The sequence below is a fragment of the Myxine glutinosa genome, chromosome 1 (genome assembly GCF_964187855.1).
Source record: "Myxine glutinosa chromosome 1, kmMyxGlut1.1, whole genome shotgun sequence".
Taxonomy (NCBI): Eukaryota; Metazoa; Chordata; class Myxini; order Myxiniformes; family Myxinidae; genus Myxine; species Myxine glutinosa.
Window position 1 is genome coordinate 370,985,423 of NC_136261.1, and position 21,734 is coordinate 371,007,156.

At 34.8% G+C, this 21,734-nt stretch overlaps 1 protein-coding gene across 1 annotated transcript in view; it reads left to right on the forward strand.

The window, feature by feature from the left end:
• Positions 1-5,457: 5,457 nt before the first annotated feature.
• Positions 5,458-21,734, forward strand: part of LOC137414968 (E3 ubiquitin-protein ligase TRIM7-like) — a 130,311-nt gene continuing 114,034 nt past the window's right edge. Inside the window, exon 1 of the mRNA XM_078770142.1 lies at positions 5,458-5,499. The gene's annotated coding sequence lies outside the window, so the exon portion shown is untranslated. The remainder of the gene's footprint in view (positions 5,500-21,734) is intronic.

Genomic DNA, 21,734 nt, shown 5'->3' on the forward strand with positions numbered 1-21,734 from the left:
CAAAACACCACAAAATCCAAAACATCCTAAAGACCCAAAACACCCTGAAGACCCAAATACCCTGAAATACACTGAAGACCCTGAAGACCCTTAAAGACCCAGAGGCACCAAAAGACCCAAAATATCCCGAAGGCCCAACCCACCATCACCACCATTAACCCCCACCCACCATTCCCGCCATCCCACACTCCCTGAGAAAGCAGACATGGTCAAAGATGCCTACCCCTCTGAAACGACACGTGGTGAGGCATGCGGAGCGCATGAGTCACGCTCATGTATGCAGTTCAGCATGTAAAAAGGCTGTGATGAATATTCCTTTAACACTCTCCCTATGCATGTCCTCATTTTATTGTTCCCCAATTCTTTCATTGTACACCGCACCTTTCCTATGCCATCTCCAGGCGCTGCATAACGTCATTGCCGGGCACTGAAGGGGGCTCGGCAATAACGCACGCTGAAAGGGAGTACTCAGTTTTCACTCTGGTTGTTTTCTTGTTTTTTTTCGTTTTCTTTCTTGTTTGTCCGTGCGATATCTCAGCCATCCTTTGAGCTAGGAAGCTGAAATTTCGGCACAATAGTGAGCAAGTACTTTGTCAAAAACAATATTTTTTGTTTTTTGATTAATCAATTAATTGAGGAGTTATTTAATTATTAGCGATTAATTAAGTACTTTTCCATTTCCTTTCCCTTCTGGCCATTATCTCAGGCACCTTTTGAGTTAGGAAGCTGATATTTGGACATGCCAATGACCAAGTGATTTGGCTGCAAAGGCTATTTTTGATTTATTGATTAATCAATTAATCAATTAATCTATTATTTATTTAATTATTCGATTAATGACTAAATTTTTTTTTATTACAGATTCTGATGACATGGTGGTGGTTTATGTGTTCTATGAGCGAATTGATGAATTTTTTCATTTTTTTATGATTATGATTTATTTATTTGCATTATTAATTAATTTATATATTTTATTTCTCATTTGGGCAATATCTCAGGCACCTTTTGAGCTAGGAAGCTGATATTTGGACATGACAATGACCAAGTGATTTGGCTGTAAAGGGTATTTTTGATTTATTGATTAATCAATTAATCGATTAATTATTTATTGATTAATCAATTAATTATTTAATTTTGTTATTAATGACCTATTTAATTAAATTTCTAAAAGTTACATCTTCGGATGAAGCATTAGTGGTTTAGTTGAGCTATTACCCAATTGAGTAAGAAAATATTTTATGATAATCTTTTATTGATTTTAATCATGCAATTAATCAATCAAATATTGTGCACCTCTCCCTCCAAATACAGTCTCTATGAGATGCACGGCGGTATTGGCGGGTGAAGTTCTTTAAAAGTGGAATTCAAGTGGAAAATTACCGAAATTCATCCAATAAAGATATCAAGCCACAGAGCTCACAAAATGTTGGTTGATGCTTTCATAGCTGGAACCAATATGGGGGAGTTCCGAACATGAGGTTTGAATCAACGTTCAACATTTTTTTTATACATAGTATCGATATATTATCAAAGCAGATCACCCAAGATGTAAAAAATGTGATCCTATGTAAAAAGGAAATTTTCCAGATATAAATCTAGCAAATACTCTCTGTTCCCTCAGTGCCGAAAAAAAGGCCTGAATCAAAATGTCAGCTTAAGATCCCCACAATGGGAAAGTGAGCTGACAAATAAAAAGCCTTTTTTGTTTTTTTTCATGATAAGCACCCCGTTAATAATCTTCAAAAGGGGTGTTTTAATTTACCCAAATACACAGTTTTCATTCCCGCACTCACTTGGAGGTCCCTTAATATGCATGCAAAGTTTTGGGTCGCTAGGTTTCATGGTTTTGAAGTTATGGAGGTCACACACACACTTATTATTATAGATAAACCTTTTACCATTACCCCAGATACCAACATACCACCTTAAATTTATTATTTTGTATACTTCACCAACCATCTCCACAAACAATGCACACTCAACTTTGAATTCCTTATTTATGAAATACATTTTTACGATCTCCACTACCAATAAACAACTTTGAACGAATACATATATGTATATTTATTTAGTTATTTATTTATTTCCAGACACTTTCATTTCTCCACTGTCTACATATATGAATATATAACTTGTTGTTATAGTTGTTTGTTTGTTATAGCTGTTTTCCTTGGCCGACTTGGCCATTTCTATTGCAAAGTCCTGAAGTACATCAGTGGTTTATCGACCTGAAGTACATGAGAGGTTTCTTTCTTTTTCAAGACACTTCAAATTGTTGTATTTGCTATGCTCAATTTTTGTGCGATGGTTCTAATTTAATTATTTGGTTATTTCAGCTTCCAAATTGCTTGCTTTTCTTTATTAGACAGTTCTCTGGTCTTCATGTTGGTTTATTCCTGCTGACTCCAAAGGCAGAATCCCAAGGCAAAATCAAAGCCAAAAACCAAGACGAGACATTCACAGCTCTTTTATGTGTGAACAATCAAGGCAAAAAGAAACACCTCTCAATCATTTGTTCGAATACTTATCTTACCTGAAATGGGTGGACTGAACGTAAAAAGTGCTATTGTTCTACAATGGTCAAACACGTATACACTACATGACCAAAAGTATGCGGACACCCCTTCTAATTACTGGATTCTGCTATATCAGCCGCACTCATTGCTGACAGGTATATATAATCAAGTACACAGCCATGCAGTCTCCATAGACAAACATTAGCAGTAGAATGGGCCATACTGAAGAGCTCAGTGAATTTCAACGTGGCACCGTCAAAGGATGCCACCTTTCCATTAAGTCATTCGTCAAATTTCTGCCCTGCTAGAGCTGCCCCGGTCAACGATAAGTGCTGTTATTGTGAATTGGAAACGTCTAGGAACAACAACAACTTAGCCGCGAAGTGGTAGGCAACACAAGCTCACAGAACGGGACAGCCGAGTGCTGAAGCACGTAGCGCGTAAAAATCGTCTGTCCTCAGTTGCAGCACTCAATATCGCATTCCAAACTGCCTTTGGAAGCAATGTCAGTACAACAACTGTTTGTCAGGAGCTTCATGAAATGGGTTTCCATGGGTGAGCAGCTGCACACAAGCCAAAGATCACCATGCGCAATGCCAAGCGTCGGCTGGAATGGTGTAAACCTCACCGCCATTGGACTCTGGAGCAGCGGAAACACGTTCTCTGGACAGATGAATCATGCTTCACCATCTAGCAGTCCGACAGACGAATCTGGGTTTGGTGGATGCCAGGAGAAAGCTACCTGCCCAAATGCATAATGCCAACTGTAAAGTTTGGTGGAGGAGGAATAATGGTCTGGGGCTGTTTTTCATGGTTCGGGCTAGGCCCCTTAGTTCCAGTCAAGGGAAATATTAAAGCTACAGCATACAATGACATTCTAGACGATTGTGTGCTTCCAACTTTGTGGGTTGGTGTCAGGAAGGGCATCCGGCCATAAAAACATTGCCTCAAACGGGAACCATGATTGTCATGGGGCCCGCAAGGCTAACCCTCGCTATAGCGGGGAAAATGGCCTTAAAACGATCATTCATTCATTTTCATTCAACTTTGTTGTAACAGTTTGGGGAAGGCCCTTTCCTGTTTCAGCAAGACAATGGCTCCATGCACAAAGCAAGGCAAAAACAGAAATGGTTTTGTCGAGATCGGTGTGGAAGAACTTGACTGGTCTGCTCAGAGCCCTGACCTCAACCCCATCGAACACCTTTGTGATGAATTGGAACACCGAATGAGAGCCAGGCCTAATCGCTCAACATCAGTGCCTGACCTCACGAATGCTCTTGTGGCTGAATGGAAGCAAATCCCTACAGCAATGTTCCAACATCTGGTGGAAAGCCTTCCCAGAAGAGTGGAGGCTGTTATAGCAGCAAAGGGGGACCAACTCCATATTGATGCCTATTATTTTCGAATGAGATGTGTGATGTTCGGGTGTCTGCATACTTTTGGTCATGTAGTGTATATATTGCAAATGGTGGGAGTGCAGATGGTGCAACATGAGGTGCTGAGATCGAGAGAGAGAAGAGTGGAGAAGGAGATCGATGGGGGAGAGGTGTTGTTTGTCAAAGAGGGCCAAGTGGTCAGAGGTGGAAAGAGGAGGAGGTGGAAAGCAAGAGGGCTGTCACATGTTTGTGATTGGCAGGTGGTGGCAGACCTAAAGCCACAATTGGTAGTCCCAGAAGAGATCTGTGTGACAAGATTGTGGCTTCACATTGTCATCTTGTCAGGTGCAACAACACAACTCATCTTAGGGGAATTGTCTGTACCTTGGGAAGAGAACATGGAGGAGGTGCACGAGAGGAAGAGAGGAAAGTACAGTGAGCTGGAGGCAGAGTGTCGGGATAAGGGTTGGCGAGTTTCTTGTCAGCCATTTGAGGTGGGGTGTAGAGGGTATATTGGCAATTCCTTTTCTGCATTTCTTGCTCGGATTGGAGTGTGTGTTGCAGAAAGACGGAGGATGTGTGAAAGCGTGGCCCAGGTTGCCTTGAAAGGCTCACTTTGGATTTTGAGGAAGTTTATGGATGCACGTGGAACGGCGGAGGTTGAGGTTGTAGTTCATTTCAGCCTAAAGCGGCAGGGACTGAGCATGGAAGAGAAATGGAGATGTGTGTGTGTGTGTGTGTGTGTGTGTGTGTGTGTGTGTGTGTTGCAGGAGTGGGTGTGGTTTTGCATGAAGGTGTTTTTGTTTGAGTGGTGCATGTTGTGAGGGTAGGTGGTCGGTTGGTTAGGTGTGATTTTTTTTGGTGTGTGAGTGAGTGGGTGAGGGGCTATGGATTCTGGGAATGGAGGTGCTTTTGTTGTTGTATTCTTTGTTCTCACTGGCTGGGGGTGGGGGTATGTACGCATCCAGGTGTAGTTGCTGCATGTGGATGTGTACGTGCCCCTGCTGGCCCACCTCATGTGCCCCTGCATCTGAAATCTAAATTTCTTGAGGAAAAAGCAATAGTAACAAATTTGACTTCACTGTTCCAATACCTAGGGAGGGCATTGTATATTCACCTGGTTGTTTAGTTGGTGATTTGCATGTAAAATCTACACATCTCATTTTAAGGTGTGGTTGGGGGTGTGTCCTCGATGAGTATTTTCATCCTTGTTCATTTTATTTTCCCTCATTGTACCTTATTATGTATCATTACCTTTAAATGATAACATCGACATCGTTCAGGAGAAACAGAGTGATATTGAGAAAAGAGAGCAATGAAAATAATGACGTCACAACCATCATTTCTCCATCTTTGTGACTTTAGACAGGGAAAACAACTTCAAAAGATGATGTGGAATTTCCACAAGTGTTTGTTAAAGAACCAAGTGGAAGGTGAGAGAGAGAGTTTGTGATGGACTTGAAAACTGGAATAAGATCGAATAGTCACTGCAAGTAAATGACGTCATGCATTCTTCCGAAATGACGTAACAAAACTGATATACCTGCTTTGCTTCCTGGTTGGTTGTCTGATCGTTGTCCAGATTGAACGCTTCTTCCTCACGAGAGGTAAGGGATGTATGGTTCTGTTACTGGATCGTGAAATAAATAACAAATTATGTTTTGTTTTAATTTGAAATGTTGATAACCATGTTTGTTGCATCATAAAGGAGAAGATACATTTATAAATAATTATGACCACATTATTTAAATATTTTTTTCCAGAGTCTTTTTGAAAAGATCTCTTTTCCAAGTGGAAATAATCCACAAAGTTGGGAATGTCAAACTCGGTGGTGTAATGGAGCGTCGGCTCTGAGTCTGGGAGGTGGGAAGTTCAAACCCCGTCCGGGTCATACAAAGAGTTTGTAATTGGTACGAGCTGCTTCCTTTCTTGGCGCTCAGCATTTAAAAGGATAGAGCATGGACAACGCTGGGAAGGCAATGGCAAACCACCCAGTATAACCTACACCAATAATCTGTTCCGGCATCACCCATGCTCTGTAAAACGTATGGGACACAAATCAAAAAAGTGGGAAATCTTACATTGGTGTAAATCCGTGTAAAGATTGATTAACATCTGATTCCTCACACAAGAAAGTTCATACTTGGTTGGGAAATCGATTGGAGTGTGTGAGGGTGTGGGACAGTGCTATTAGTCCCCTACCGGTGTACACCGGAGGGGACTATAGGTTTGCACGCCGTCCCTCCGTCCCTCCGTCCGTCAGTCCGTCAGTCCGTCAGTCCGTCACGCAAAGAACAGCTTTCCGGACTTTTTTTTCTAAACTCTTAATGCTAATGATTTCAAACTTGGCACATCGTTTCCTCATGATAAGTTACAGGTGAAGTTCGAACTTCACGACGTTTCGATCATTTTTGACAAAGTTATGGCACTTTGAACTTTGGTAATTCTGATAATTCTGATGCTCCTTCACTCAGTGCCATTTTAAGTTTGAATTTCCTTTAAAAACCAATTTCTCTGCAATAATAGGTCCGATTGAGATAAAATTTACACCCTATCATGGACTCGGTCTGTAGAATATTATAATGGTAATTATGACGTCACAGGTCACGTGGTTCAGTCGCCATATTGTTTTTCGTGAAAACACGAAAACCCCTTTTTCTCTGCAACGGCTGAACAGATCGAGGCCAAACTTTGCAGGCAGAATCGCATACCCATGACGAACAAAAAAGTCAGCGAGCATGACGTCATGCGTCACATCGTTTCAGAGTTATGACTTTTTTAAGCATGAACCTTTAAAACCGAGCTCCTCCCTCATTTTTGATCCAATCGAGGGGAAACTTCACAGATCTGTTCAGCACTAAAATGTCCTTTTGGAATTTGCGATAGGGCACGTGGTTTGGCATATATCGTTAATTAAACGAAAATATGTTAAAAAATGGATATCTCTTGTTTATTCTTGAGTTCTCCTCAAGCCGCACCGCGCGCCCTCAGCCTCGTCTCGCGAACGTCAACAGCGCGACACAGTGCGCGCTTTCGGGAGGGGCGGAGCCAAGCCGAGCAACATGTATGTATACACATCGATCATTGATCGTGAACCGCAAAATATAATAAATTACTGATGGTTTCAGAGTTATGACGTTTTTAAGCATGAACCTTTAAAACGGAGCCCCTCCCTCATTTTTGATCCAATCGAGGGGAAACCTTACAAATCTGTTCAGCATGTCAGTCAACTAAAATGTCCTTTGGAATTTGCGATAGGGCACGTGGTTGGGCAGATATCGTTAATTAAACGAAAATATATATTTTTTAAATGGATATCTCTTGAATCGCTAGTACCTCAGACCGTGAGTTGGTAATAATTTATATAATTCACACAGTGCAATACGTGCAGGCTGCTCCACGGAGCGACCTTGCGGGCTTATCAACGAGGCACGAGGGTGACACACGTGTCTCAGCATACATCAGATCAAGTTTGAAAACCATCATCAACCGTGCATACATTTGAGTAGTGTAATAATGTTGCTTCTGGGACACCTCCGTTTAACATGGGAAATCCCTATCTAATGTCATTTACCCCCTTGTCTTTTTCAAAAATCATAAACACCTCTATTTCTCCCACCCTCATCTTTATGAACCTTTTGTCTGTAGTACCTATCCTTAATGTTGTTCATTAGACCACTCAAACACTACAAATATTTGTTTTCTCTTATAGACCTATCATCCTTCTTCTACATATCATCTGGCAGATTAATCTTTGACCCACTCAAACATTGACCCATTCACTTCCATATTAATTCTTTCCCTCCCTCATTGCCCCTAAACACCTATATTTCTCTCACCCTGTTCTTTACGAACCTTCTAACCTTTTGACATGTTATCCTTATTCATTAGACCACTTAAACACCTGTGATCCTTCTGACCTTATGGACCTTTTAACCTTTTACTCTTAATATCATCTGGTGAATATAACCCACTCAAACATCGACCCTACAAATATTTGTTTATGTGTGGGAAATAATTTAATTCTCCTACAACTCTCCTCACCGTCTAATACATTAACAAAAAATATGTTTGAGTTTGGTTCTTTATTAAGATATTTTAACTGAGCTAAGATAAAATGGTAAACCTCCCTCAATGTTCTTATTTGAGCGCCTCCAGTGCCACATACCATTTTTAAATTAAAGTATATATTTTCCTGACAACCATCAAAGTTTTCCGTCCACTCAAAAATATTTCCATCTTTTTTACCCAATTCACCGGTATTTAAATTAATTCTCTTATTTGTTTTGTGAACTTTTTTACCAGTTGCCTTTTCAATTATACCTATTTGATATTTTTCACATTCATTATGTTTTCCATTTATATACCAAGGTTGATTACACCTCCACTCTTTAGTCTGGTTGATACTTGGTTCTATCATTTATATAATAGTAAAAAAGGCGGCGGTAGCCCGTTAAAATCCCCAACCCCCCCCCCCCCCCCTTTTTAACTTATCACTTATATATATCTTATCACTTATATATATCTTATCACTTATGTATATCTTATGACTTATATATATCTTATCACTTATATATATATCTTATCACTTATATACTTATATAACCATAAGGGAGACTATCAATTCCATTTTCTAAAATAAACCTCTTATCATCAAAAGCCCCCAATGCTTTCTTATTTATCTCTTCTGAATATAATTGATGTTTATAACTTCTTATTCCATTAATCTTTCTAAACTCTTCTTTCTTTGTTGTTAAACAGTTATAATAATCCTTAAAGTTTATTGTTTCTTTAATAACATTTTTCTTTACACCTTTTAACTTCTTATCAGTCTTTTCAACGTTATTCACAATGTATTTATAAGCATAAGCCTTTGACCTCAATCCCACAAATTCACTCATAACATTTCCTCCTAATTCATCCTTGAACTTTCCAATCACCTTTTTATTTTTAGAAGAGAACAACTCACTCTCTGGACTGTAATTACTCGTGTCATAGATATTAATGTCTCTTTTCATGTCTGAATAAACATCGTTGGTATTAATTTTCAAAATAAAACTATCTGTATCCATATAAAGTAGATTAACATCATTTTGATATTTCTTCCTCAAGTTATTATAAAAGTAATCATACATTAATGACTTTGATAAATCAAGAATTGTTGTTCCAATATAAATAGGTTTGTTCATTTCAATACTCTCTTTAATCAAATGGATCGCACAAAAGTTCTCAGTAAAGACCTCAGCTCGAGTAAAACTCGGTCTATTAATTAATTTTGATGCTTGTTCCCAAGATGTTGATAGTCTGATATTTTGTCTTTTCCTCACATTCTCCATAGTCTTACCAAAGACCGCATTATTCATCAATTTATAAAAGTCTTTCTCAAAATCTGTTTTTGACTCTGTTCTTCTTTGTGTATTAAAATCAATGTACCCCTTTAACCAATGACTTTGATTGAACTTTAGAACCCTATGGATCTTCTCTACTCTTAGACCTTTTGATAAATATTGTCGCAAATTTCTTTGGTGTAGAACATAATTTTTCTTGTTATATAATGTAGTAAGTAATTTTTCTGTTGATTCACCTATATCAAACGATCGTTGATAATCACTCAACCATTCTTTCTTTGGACTTTCTTTCTCACAAGCAAATGGGAGATCTTTGTGTAGGTTATGGAGTTCCTCTGGATATTTTAAATCAATTTCAAAATAATAACCAACTTTTTCTTCATCCAATTCTTTTTGTGTAGAGATACATACATCTTGTAAAACGTTTTTGTAGTCTTTTTCCTTTACCCATCTAAGTTTTCCATAAGGAAGAGCCTGAGACATTGCCCAGCCATACAGGTTGTTCGCGTCATAGTACATCAAGTAAGAACTCTCTTTCGTTGGATCATAATTTGGAAGATATTTGTTATTTGCTTTTGCGTATCTACTCGAGCAGACTTGTGAAATTCCACCTCTTTTTGCCTTTTCAATCATCAAAAGCATATCAACATCGGTTATCAAATCCAAATCTTGTTTTGTCATTTTCAACATCGCACTCCAGGCCAATCCAGGTGCTGTGTAGTAGTGAGCAGGATCCAATCCATATCCAGTGCGACAAACAGATCTAAAGGCTTCAAATACATCGGCCAATAAAAGCACATCAGTTTTGAGATACAAATCGTGATACTCGCCAAGATTCTTGATGTTATATTTTTCCCAAACATTTTGTGCGTGTACATAATCTTTATCAGATATATGACTATTATTTAATTTGTTATAGAAATTTTCTTTTGAAGGAAGTTGTGTTTCATTGAATCTCTCAAATGAGTCCATATAGTCATAGGGGTAAATTCCCTTTTGTGTTAGAAAATCTTTATCTAAAAAATACTCTGAAAGACATGGAAACTCTTTTAGATTTTGAACCAAGTTAACCAATGGACTTGCCATGAATTTAAATGTATCAAGAAATCTGATATGAGTAATAGGAGATGTGTGAATTGTTTTTGTGAATGAAATGTATTTCTGATCCATGTTTGGAATTGCTGAGATACTTCCAGAAGTCTTTGAGAGTTCCTTGATAAATAGATGTGTATCATAATGAGCGTTGTTATGAAGAAAGACAGGAATGAAAGAGGGGAGTTGATAATTAATATTACAACTTTGATGAGCCGGACCTCTATATTTACCAGTGAGATGACAATGGTCTCTAACCTTTAGACCTTTACCAATTTTCTCCTCACAAATATGACAGACATTGTTTTTTATAAATTCCCTTTTTTCTTTACTTGTTAAGGACATTGGTTTATTGGTTTCTCTCATTATCTTGGTTAATCGAACACAGTCTTTTTCTAGTCGTTTCACAAACTCCTCTGGGGTATTTGAGCCTCTATACATCTCTAACTTGTTATATTTATCACCAACGGATGATTTGATATAATAACAAAAACCACAAGGAGTATGTTTTTGATATTTATTTGTGTATGATTCTTTTGGATCTTGAGAAGCAGTATCAATTTTTTCTAAAATACTTTCAAAATCAGCATATATAACAAATGGATGTTTGATCTTTTTATTTTCATCTTTGAATGTGATCTTTGAGCCTTCTTTAGGCATATTGATTACCGTTGATTTATGTTCGCCACAATAATTTGAATGTTTATCTAATCTTTCTTGTGAATTGAAGAAGTTAAGACAACGCAAACAAATATATATTTTATTTGTTCTCTTACAGACTTGTGGTTTTATTAATTTAGCAATATCTTTGATGTATGTATAATGTGAATTTTCGTCTGAATTAAAATATAGAAGATTAATATGAGTTTGTTTACAATTGTCAGAAAGCTTTAAAACCTGAATGTTGTTTGTTTCTGTTAGACCATAAACATTAACTGATAAATTATTCATCTTTTCAAATTTAGGAATATCATTTAAAGTCATCGGAAACTTTAGATCTTTCGTATTTAATGTATTCTCATATTTTTTATAATGAGATACTCTTTCATCATGAAAATGTGGAGGATGTAAGTGTGCTAAAATAGACCAGAGAAAACATTTATTGTCTTTATTTTTTATATTGATAACTGCTTTTCTATTTTTGATAACACTGGGTAAATCAATGTAAGAAGAAGCTTTTAGAGGATCTGATTTAAGAATATGAATGTCTATGTAAATAATTTTTCCTATATTGAATCCACTTCCTACGATTGAATTATCCACATCTTGCTCTTGTTTAATAAGTTCATCATAGACTCCTGATGTTTTAAAATCTTGATATGAAGATATAAAGTGTGGCTCAGTTCTCATGTATGGTGCATCTATAACTCCTTCATCCTTTGTCATTTCTAATTTTACTCCCATATAAAATTTAAGTGGTTTCATTTCCTTTAGTGTTTTTTCAATCAACGTTTGAACAGCAGGTTTAACTATTTCTACAGCATCAACTATAGACTCTGGTTCAGGAGGTTTGAAGTTAAAGACTCTTATTTTAATATGTCCTTTGAATGCTCCATCAGAGTTTTTAGTTGTGATAAAATTTGATAAATGTAGATTTGTTTTAAGATGTATTTTGAAGCCTTTCTTGAGGATATTTTTATTACATGTAGAACAGTGTTTTGTTTCAGGTGGAAGAGGGGAAAGTTTGTTTAAAATGTTGTATGTATGTTTTGCGGTGAGAATATGTTGTTTATAATATTTTACTTCCTTCTCGCAAGTATCACAATAAACCATATTTATAGCGTGAGAAAACGTGGTGTTTTATATATATCACTGTGCTTAAAATAAAACACTTTTGAGCTTTACAGCTCCGTTTTATATATATCACTGTGCTTAAACTAAAACACTTTTTCACTCAGAATCATCTAAGTCATAACTATCACATGAATACTCAGAATCATACTCAGAGTCATCAATAAAGCTACTCTCATAACTATCATTTGAGCACAAACTATTAGTATCATAACTATCATCTGTGTTCAATGAAATACTATCATCACCATCATCCAAGTTCAATGAAATACTATCATCACTATCGTCCGAGTTCAATGAAATAGTAAAATCTTCACTGCTGTATTGACTCATATTTAATTAGCAAGAAAAATATTCCCATCAATATCTATATACTTTCTTTCATTAACAGATTCAATCTCTACAATTTTTATATCAAAAGTTATCTTTAAATAATCTCTAACTATCATAGAACGAAATGACATTTCACCAGAAATATTAACATCATTCATTTTACTTAGATCTACACCCTTTGGATTATTAAAGAAAATACAAATGTCTCCTCTAGAATTATTAATGGTCTTATCATTCTTTTTCAAAGTATCGTGGTCAATCACTTTTTCAAGCTTTGAATAAATTGCCAGGAGTAGAGGAGAAACTTTTGTTAGATTTACTTTAATGGATGTCTTTCCAGGTATAGTTAGAGCTCTTCCTTTAAATGAAATAGAGGGGCTCATGTTATTTTCCATAACTGGTTTTACCCAAAAATTTCCATATTTATCTTTGTTCAATTTAACATCTTTGACATATTTTTCTATATCTTCCACCGAAGTAGAGATTGATTGAAATTTGTCTTTTGTGCTTTGAAACATTGTATTTATTAATGAATAAACTTGCGTTTAGTTTAAGTAAAAATTTACCACATAAATATGATAAGTTCTGAAGGATATTTAGAATTTCCAGACTCTCCATATGATAAATTAGAGAATTGTCCGGCTTGTGATAGAGTGGGGCTTAATGATGAGGATTCATATAAACAATGTTTATTCTGTGATTATATTCTAATTAATGATAATAAGAAATATAAAAAAACATATAACTCTTTTAAATTAGAACCAAAAATGAATTACTTTACAAGATTAATAAGAGAGATGAATGTTAAGCATTATGGTGATAATACACCATTTCTTACAAGGAAAGAGACTCTTTGTATTGAGGAAATGTATAAGGGTTTAATGATATTTATTATTCAAAATAATTTTAATGGAAATGTTAATACAAGATACTACATAAATAAAATAATGAATTATTTTGAAATTAAACCAGAACTCAGGATAAAATATAGAGTTTCTAAAATAGCTCAAAAAAAGTTGGATGACTTGTTTTCCAAATATATAAATGAATGATTTTTTACCCGTTTGGGAAAATAAGATAAAATTTAATAACCATAAAAACATTCCAAATTCATTGAGATGTCTAATAGTTGGTTCAAGCGGATGTGGGAAAACCTGTTTACTTTTAAAGATGCTCCTTGGTCCTAATTTTTTAGATTATGATAATTTAATAATTTTTACAAAGTCAAGTTTTCAACCCGAGTATCAACTACTCTCACAGGGTTTTAATGCAGGTCTTAAAAAGGAAGACATTATCGGTTTATTTAAACTTCAAAACAAACTGAATGATTATAATATTGAAGATATAATACAATTATTTTGTGATACACAGAAATCAAAATCGAAACCCATAACTTGTATTCTCAGTGATAATACGGATGATATACCTTCACCTCAAGATTTAGATAAATCAAAAAAGAACCTCGTCATCTTTGATGATTGTGTTAATGAGAGAAACCAAACAGTAATGGATAGCTACTATACAAGAGGGAGACATTCTTCTTGTAATTGTATATATCTTAGTCAATCATATTTTCAACTCCCTCGACGCTCAATAAGAAACAATGCCAATACTTTTATTTTATTTAAGTTAAATTCAATAGATGTAAATAATTTTTGGAGAGATAATTGCTCTACGTTATGTAGTAAAAAAGAATTTGAAAATTATATGAAACACACGATTGGAAAATATAAATATATTGTTGTGAAACAAGATGAGATACTAAATGATATTTTTCAATAAATAAATACAGAAAATGAATACTGAAGAAAGAGAAAGAAAGTTTAAGGAACATCAACAATTAGTTTCAAAAGTTGTTAAACAACAGGAAGAGATAAAGAAGAAACGGAGACAGAAACTAACTGGTGAAGAAGCCTTTGAAAGAAAACAAGAGAAATTCTTTAAACCACTTTTGAAAACTCAACACTCACCTACAGTACCCACGGTAGAATTTACTCCGAAAAAACTTCAAATGCTCAAAGATTTTAGTCAGATAACAAAACAAGAACTTGGTGAATTAGAATATGATGACGAGGGATTATTTCGGAAACTTGAGGAGGTAAATCAACCCCCTAATTATGTTGTGGAAGCTCTTCAAAACAATGAATATTCGGCGGGTTCAAAAACCAGAGCAGGTCTCATTCCAACAGAAGAACCAGCAGTGTTTCATCTTGTGGAAGAAAAGGTATTGATATTTAATGATGAATTGATGTTCTTGAGTTCTACTCAACCAAATGTTAAATTAACTCCAAGATTAATGTTTCTTCTAACAAACCCCGGATTCAGCGGTTCAAAATATTTTGAGGAACCACTTGATATGGAAAGAGAGGAAGATAGGGTATATATTGAGTTGCTAAATGCACTTGATTATGGAGTTTCTGTTGCTGGTAAAAGTAAGAAGAATGAGAAGGAGAAACATATTATTGATGCTTTAAGTAAGCTTGGTTCGGGTGTTAGTTTTCTTCCAAATGACCCATCACAATTAGTTAATAGGCTATTATTGTTGTTAGGTAGTAAGAAGGCTGGAAACAACAATTGTTTTAATGAATCCTCAGCCATTTTAGATCAGTTGATGAACATGAAAATAATTAATAAATGTCAATACAAAGATATTTTATTAGATATTAAATAAGATGAGAAGCACAATTCTTAGTTTTAATTTCACAACGAGCGATTACACAGCTTCATTCCCTTACCCACTACAACTTGACCCCCTTACCTCATATGAGGCATCTTTGTTGTCAATGGAAACTTACAATACCCTTTTTAATATCACAGAGAAAAACAACAAGTTTAGTTATAATCCAGGAAGTGGATATAAAACTATAACCGTTTCACCTGGAGCTTACGAGATTTCTCAAATATCTTCAGAAGTCTCTCGCCTTATGAAAGAAAAAGGTGATGAACCAAAAAATATTGTAATAGATATTCAAAAACACACTTCAAAATCAACTATTAAACTTAAAAATAATTATAAAGTTGATTTCACGATTGAAAATTCGTTTAGAGAGCTATTGGGTTTCTCTTCAAAAAAGATTGAAAATAACGGGACGTTTTACAGTGATAATGTTATCCAAATATCCTCCGGTATAAATTCAGTATTAATTCATTGTGATTTGATTGATGGTGCTTATAACGATGGAATAAGAACAAATACAATATTTTCATTCAGTGCATACTCAACCCCGATTGGTTATAAATTTAATATGGAACCAAAAAATCTTGTCTATTTACCTGTGTCAGGAAAAACCATATACAGAGTAAATTTTAGGATAACCGACCAAGATAATCGTATGATATCCTTTAATGATGAAATTATATCCATCAGAATTCACCTACGTGAAGTTTTTCAATAAATAAATAATGGTTATTGTGAGAAAACACGAGTTGGGAAAATATAAAATAATTACAGGGGAGGGCATGTTCCTTTCACCAGACTATACAAGGTATGTGGGTAGAGGATACTATAAACCTAAGAGACAACGAGGTGTAGGTCATCAATTTCGAAATAAAGGAGATGGGATAATTGATACTCTAATGGGTATTGGTTCAACCATCCTTAAACATAAAGACCTAATTGGTTCAACTGCTTCTGCCGTGGGCTCCGTTGCGGGTGCTATAAAGAGTATAAAAGATGCTCAAAAGGAGTCTCATAAATTACAAGCAATCAAAGAAATAAAAAAAGGTAAAACTCAACTATCTTCACAAGAACGACAAAAAATCATTAAAATACTTGGGTCAGGGTTTCAACAATTTTAATGCTATATAAATACAAGTATGGAAGCGATTGATAGTATCTATGATTTGGATGATACGATTATCATTTCAAACTCCACTAAAAAGGAAGACTATTTTAAGGTAAATGCTATAACAGGAACAGACTGGAATTCAAACGGAACAAAAAGTTTTGAAATAAATAATCAACAAACTTACTTGAATATAGCTGATAGTTTCTTGCTGTGTAAATTTAAATTCACTAAGGCTGCGAATAATACTAATGCTACACTCGTAAATGATTTCTTCTGGAAAATGTTTGACAGTGTCCGCCTGTATATTGGAACACAAGAGGTTGAAGCGGTTGATTATGTCTCTGCTACATCTGAAATGATGAAATTTACACTATATTCGTTTAGTGATAGAATGGGTAAGGGAGCTGTTGAGGGTTTTATTCCTGATATGTCAACGGGTACAAACGCAGACCCTGGTTATAGTCAAAGGAAGTCAATGTATAATGATGACGCAAAAGCTGAGAATAGTTTTACCGTAGCAGTACCTCTGAAAGGTATATTTGGATTTTGTGATTATGATAAAGTTTTGTATGGGCTTAAAATTAGATTTCAACTACAAAGGAATGATAATGTAAATAGATTGCTTTTTGGGGATGAAAATGCTTTTGGAGAAAATAATAAATTTGTTATTAATGATTTGTGTTGGTATATCAGTGAATATACTCCTAATCTTAAAACGGAAGAGATGTTAAATAGAAGACTTAACTCAAAGAAACCGCTAAATGTATCATACCTTAAAAGAAGATGTCAACACGTTAAACTGGAACACACTACCTACACTTGGAATTTAGGTGTTCTTCAAGGAAAGCCACGATACCTCTGGCTCATTTTTAAAAAACCAGATGGAGAGGACGGTACTAATAAGAATAATGCCCTGAGTGATAATGCAAAGGTGAAACAACTTCGGGTTTCTCTTGATGGCACATTTTATCCGCGAGATAGATTGGAAATTGATTGGGAAAAAAATGATTATGCGGAAGCCTACAAGTCCTACCAAAAGGTGTGTGAAAGTAATGGTAATAATGATCCTATTTTGGATATGGTTGCGTTTCAAAAACTTTATACAATCTACGCAATTGACCTGAGTTCTCAAAAGGAAACTATAAAGTCTAATCGAGTGGATACTTCTCTATACATTGAAAGAGGGGAGAGTGAAGAGGTTAATGCATATTGTTTGCTTTTGGAGGAAACAGAATTACAGATTAATACAGATAATGGTGTTATGATTAATATCACATAGGTTTTTTCTCATAAATAAATGGTTGGGGTATATGTTAATCAAATCAATCTTAATAAATTAACATCTTGTATTCAAAATCAAAAGCCTTGTATTATTAATGTTAATACAATTCAAAGAAAAGGAGCTGTAAGAATTGATGTTTTACTCACACACACACAAGTAAAAACACTAAATGATGTTGGATCACTTAAAATTAAAATGACGAAACCTATGTTAAAGAAATATTCAATAGACGAGTCAAGAGGAGGATTTCTCCCGTTTCTAATTCCTTTATTTGCTGGTTTAAGTGCGGCGGGAGCATTGACTGGTGGTATTTCAGCAGCGGTAAAAACTGCTAACGAAAGGAAGGCACAACTAAAAGCTCAAAAAGAATTGGAAAGACATAACAAGGAGTTGGAGAAACAAATTAGTGGAAGTGGTGTAATTGTAGATTTTGCTCAAAAACTTGAAAGTCTACCTGATAAAGCTAGATTGTTGGTTGGAGATATGCTTTCCTCTATCGCTCAAGCGGGTGTTAAACTAACTAAACGGGGTAATGGATTGTATCTTTCTCATAAATAAATGGATAAATGGTTTAAACAATTTGGAAAGAATACAACGTCAAATATAGAACTAGCTAAGTATTGTAAAACACTAAAAATTGATAATGTGGTTATTTGTATGAGAGATGAATTAACACATATAAATAAGAATACAAAGAATATTATTATGAATTTAGACACACAGAATGGTTCTCATTGGGTTTGTATTCATAATAGTCAGGATAAATATTATTTTGATAGTTATGGTATGCCACCACCTGTTGAAGTAATACAATTCTTACAGAATGGTGTTTATCAAACATTCCAAGTTCAAGAAATTAATTCTAAATGTTGTGGCCAATTATGTTTATATGTATTATTTCAACTCAACAATAATGAAAATTTTTATGATATCATTTTTTATCTAATATAAATGACCTATGTTGGAAAAGATGGTTCTATCTTTGGAAAATCCTCTCAGGATATTGATTTATCAAATTATTATACAAAGGCACAGGCTGAACGACAAAAATATAGTGTAAGTAAAAATATTAATATGAAGAATACTTATAAATTAATCAATTATCCAAACCCTACAGATGCGAATGACTTGATTAGATTCAGTGATTTATCACAATATATATCTTTAAAGAAAACAGCACGTTTTGTGAAACAAGTAAAATTTACAACCACAACACCTGGTTATACTGACCATACACCTTTCCTCATTGAATTTAACTACCTGCTTACAATTAAATTTTATAAAGAAGGACATTTAGTTAATATGCGAATTAATAAATGGGGGTATGATATGCCTGATTTAGGGTATAATTGGTCTTTTTCAATAAACATAGAAGACCTACATGATTTAAATCAGTCTCGTAAAGAAGAATATTATCCACTTGGTGAAGATAAGGATTTATGTGGAAGTACAATTAGTAAACAACAAATACGTGATTTTAAGAAAATAAAAATATATGATAGTATAGCGATGGTTCGCATGACAAAGAAGGAAGGTAATGAGATAAGGATAGAAAGCCGAGGAATACAAACCGATTTGGTAGTGGGAAGATGGGGTGGTATTACCTGTCATAATATTAATCTCACATATATTTCTGATACATAAATGGCAGGAAGAAGACTACAAGAGAATTATAATTTTTGTATTCAAGGATACCTACAAGAAAAGGGTGCTCGGTATTACATACCTTATGATTTGGAGCATATACATGGGAATTTTGTCATAAAAAACTGGCCTTATACTGATATTGTTAAACCCACAAATAGAGACTTGTTTAAAATATTAAATAAAAATGAACTTCTCAAAGTTATGAAATATAAAACTCTTTTAGAAATCGTCAACAAATCTTATTGGTATCCTATTATGAGAAAAATAATTATAGATACAAGAATATCTCAAAATCCAGATGAGTATATGTATAATATTCTTTGGGGTTCAAACTCAAGGGTAGCAAGGGATGAGGAAGGAGTTGAAGAAGAGAAGGAGGAAAGAGAGAAAAAGGAGAAGGAGGAAAGGGAGAGGGAGGAGAAGGAGGAGAGGGAGAAAAAGGAGGAGAAGGAGGAGAGGGAGAAAAAGGAGAAGGAGGAAAGGGAGAAAAGGGAGAAGGAGGAAAGAGAGAAAAAGGAGAAGGAGGAAAGGGAGAGGGAGAAAATGGAGGAGGAGGAGAGGGAGCAAAGAGAGAGGGAGGAAAAATATAAAAAGATGGAAATCACTGAGATTCATAAAAGATTGAGTGTATTAAAGCAAATAAATCAATCTCAACGCACCGAAGAGGAAATTAAAGAATTAACAACTCTTATGAAGATAATGGTTTCAAAAATAAGAACGTCAATGTCTTCAATTTCAGGGAGGAGATTTAAACGAGAAAGTGGTGAAGAAGAAGAAGAAGAAGAAGGAAAAGATTATGTGATTGATGATGTTGGTGTCATTGACTTTAGTTAGTTTTTATTTGTAAATAAATGGAGGAGAGAGTGAAGGCATTCCTTAGGATTCTTTATGTTTTAAAAATAAAGATTGAAATGTATATGTTGAAAACCAAAAAGGTTTTGATACTCTGTCGGAATTTTTCTGATAAATAAATATGAGTTATTGTCTCAAATGTAAAAAGAAAACTAAATCTAAAAATATCTCTTATGTTAAAGCTAAAAATAATAGAGTTTATCAAAAAGGAATATGTCAAGTATGTGGCTCTAAAAAGTGCCAATTCATCTCTCCTAAAAGAGGAGGAGACATACAAAAGTTTCTGTCAGGAAGTAAATTTACAACAACTGGAATTCCAGGGGAATTACACCTTCCAGGGTATTCTTTCTGTGGTCCAGGAACAAACTTGGATAAAAGATTAGATGAGGCTGACAATCCTAAACCTTGGTCTAAACCTACAAATAGGGTTGACGAAGTGTGTATGAAGCATGATATTGCTTATGGAAATACCACTACGTTGACTGAAAAACATAAAGCCGACAGCGAAATGTTGTATAATTTGTCTTTGATACAAAATCCAACGTTGAGAGAGAAAGTTGATAGGTTTATTGTGAGAAATTTGATAAATGCTAAATTGAAACTTGGTCTTGGTTATTCCTCAAAAAACTATTAGGCTCTAATGATGTCATCAAGACTGAGGAGCTTTTGGCTGAAGAATTACACAAACCTATAATCACAAAGTTTAAAAGAAGGAAGGTTTATTCTAAATACACCGACCACATATGGTCCGCTGATTTAATTGAATTGAATAATGACAGGGGATACAGGTATGCTTTAACCGTTATTGATTTGAGGAGTAGATTTGCCTGGGTTGTCCCTTTAAAAAATAAAAGGGGTGATACTTTAATGTTAGCCTTTAAGCTAATATTTGATCGGGATAAAAGGAAACCAAAGAAGTTATGGACTGATGAGGGAACAGAGTTCTATAACAAAATATTCATGAAATTTCTTAAGGGGAAGGGTATTAAATTATACAGCACCTTTAATGAAGGAAAGGCAGTTGTTATTGAGCGTTTTAATCGTACTTTAAAAGAGAAATTATATAAAAAATTCACACAACTCGGTTCTCAAAAATGGGTGTATTTAATTCAGGATATTGTAGATAATTACAATAATACAGTTCATTCATCAACACAATCAAAACCATCAGAAACATTTACAAAATTAGAATATGAAAAGGAGATTAATTTGAGAAAGCCCAAGTTTAAAGTTGGTGATATTGTAAGAATATACAAATGGAAAAGTCATTTTGAGAAAGGTTATACACAAAAATGGACTCGTGAATTATTTAAAATCATTGATGTAATGGATACAGTCCCTTGGACCTACAAATTATATGATTTAAATGGAGAAGAAATCTTGGGTTCATTTTACTCACAAGAATTACAAAAAACACAAGTAAGCAGATAATACCCTTGAAAATAATAAATAAATAAATAAAATGTAATGGGGATACGTTTTTAAATCTGTGAACCCCAAACACAGAATCCCACAACTTTTTAGTTGGGGCTTAACTTTTGTGTGTGTATAATGGGGATACGTTTTTAAATCTGTGAACCCCAAACACAGAATCCCACAACTTTTTAGTTGGGGCTTAACTTTTGTGTGTGTATAATGGGGATACGTTTTTAAATCTGTGAACCCCAAACACAGAATCCCACAACTTTTTAGTTGGGGCTTAACTTTTG